Genomic DNA, 2500 nt, shown 5'->3' on the forward strand with positions numbered 1-2500 from the left:
AAAAAAAGGAAAATGTCAAAATAGAAAGAGAAAGAAAAAGAGAAAGAGAGATAATCTGCAAATAAGATCGTTGATAGAGTTACGACGCAAATGGAATGGAATCGAAGCCAAGGGTGTGGAGGACAAGGCGGATACAATGCCAATCCCATTGCAATTATTATTGCATCACTGTGTATGCAGAATCCGCGTAGAGCATATAAATACGTATTTATATATATATATATATTTGTATGTGTAAGTATGTATGTATATATATATATATATATATATATATATATATATATATATGTATCAGTTTGAAAACATACGGTCTTTGAACTTCCTCTTGAATGGAAGTCGACCTTCCGTTGCTCGCTAGTTAATTCTCCGTAAGTAAATTCTGAGAACATTACAAATAATTTTCTCATTTTCGAATGGACGGTATGAAAAAAGAGAAAAAAATATGGAACGAAGAAAAATATACGTATTTATTATTTCCAATTCTTAGAACGAATGATTCTCAAAGTCCTTTCAATGTTCTCGTGTCTATTATATTAATAGTAAACATTAATAGTAAACATACAAACGATAGATAAAGACTACGTACAAGAAAACACTCGTAGAAAACAGAGAGAGAGAGAAAGGAAGATAGGAAGAAAAGAAAATATAAACAAACCGTATAATTAAATGTAGTATACCTTGTCTCGCCATTGCCAGTCCTTATCCTGCTTCGAAAAGGTAAAGTCGAAGGATTCGTTCGTTTAAATCGTTGTGCGAAAGACGTCGTGCGAGATCCGGGATTCCTGGAAATTACAACGAGCTTCTTTAACTCCTTCTTCTTCTTCTTCTTCTTCTTCTTCTTCTTCTTCTTCTTCCTCCTCCTCCTCCTCCACGATTGGTTATAAACGTTTCTCGAGGTGACTCGTATCCAGACAGGAATAGGTAAGTACCATTGGATTAACTAAAACCCGATCGAAAGGATCGGCTTGTTTTTTCTCTTTCTTTTTCGTCTTCTTTCTTTTCTTTTGTTTTAATCTTAATCATAATCTTTTTAGCTTTATCTTTATCTTTATTTTTATCTTTATCTTCATCTTTCTTCTTCCGAAAACTGGTTTAACAAGATGACCATAGCAATGTCCGACGATGATAAAACTCAATGCGAATCTCGAGAGATCTTACACCCTTTCATCGATTTGTTTTTCTTCCGAGAAACATTCTTTAAGAAGATCTCTTTAATCTTTAAATTGAAATTTACATACATACGTGCGTACATATATTATATATATATGTGTGTGTGTGCGCGCGTATGTAAATACCTTCGTTAGAAATATCTTTACAAGATAATAGTTTTTATACGACGTAGATCCAATGAAACATATAACAAACATTAGCGAGTACAACGACACAAATGATATTGATCAGTCTTAGATAATAAGGATATTAATAATAACAATAACAATATAATAATACGTCCGAAGAGAACAAACCCGCTATGATATCTACTTCGTCTAGAAAAGCTATAAGTTATATATAAGTTATTTCCTGATTACGATAGATTCAGCGATCTATTATATATCCTTTACGTGTTACAAAAGATTATCGCTTCGGCACCTGTTTCAACTTTAATTAATTAACATTCCTTTTCGAATGTTCTCGTTTCACGTAGTTAAATATATCGGATATCTAGTTTTGTATCATAGAAAATTATCTGGAAGTGTTAATACTAATGGAAGAAAGAAGAACAAGTGTTTAATATCGATAGGAAGTTGGAGATGGCTGGTAACTATACATACACGTGCATATTTATGTATATATATATATATAAAAAGAGACAAAAAGAGAGAGAGAAAGAGAGAGAAAGAAAGAGAAAGAAAGAGAGAGACGCCTCGAGCCACGTAACAGCCTACATTTTATTTCGCTGCACTTTTACTCCGGTGCACACGGGGCGGCCTTGTTGCGGCCTGAATACCTCGTCGATCCGCGCCGTGTCCGCCGTGACCGCCGTCGTATCGCACTTCTCCCTCTCTCTCTCTCTCTCCTTCTCTCTCTTTTTTCTCCGTTTCTTTCTCTCTTATATATTAGCAAGCGAACGGAGACCCTTTCTATCGACGAGACCGCCTTGCGATTTCAGTATTCGCCTTTAATGCCGACTATCAGCCTCTTCCGCGAGCATCTTGACTTTTACTTTCGTTTCATTTCATTTTTCTTTTTATCTCGACGTATGAATACTTTTTCAAAGAATTTATTTATATTAATATATGTGTGTATATGTGTATATATATATATATATATATATATATATAGTATTTTATATATATAAAATAATATTTATACTCTCTTTATAATTGTATATATATGTATATGTATGTATGTATGTATGTATGTATTAATATACGATAGTATTTACGAGAATTATCATGACAGTGATTTTTTTTTTTTCTTAATTTTGAGTCAATAGTTTTATCGCAAAGAATGCATTTCGAAGTTTCAGATTTGAAAAAAAGATTTATTTTATTAAATA

The sequence above is a fragment of the Vespula vulgaris genome, chromosome 15 (assembly GCF_905475345.1).
Source record: "Vespula vulgaris chromosome 15, iyVesVulg1.1, whole genome shotgun sequence".
Taxonomy (NCBI): domain Eukaryota; kingdom Metazoa; phylum Arthropoda; class Insecta; order Hymenoptera; family Vespidae; genus Vespula; species Vespula vulgaris.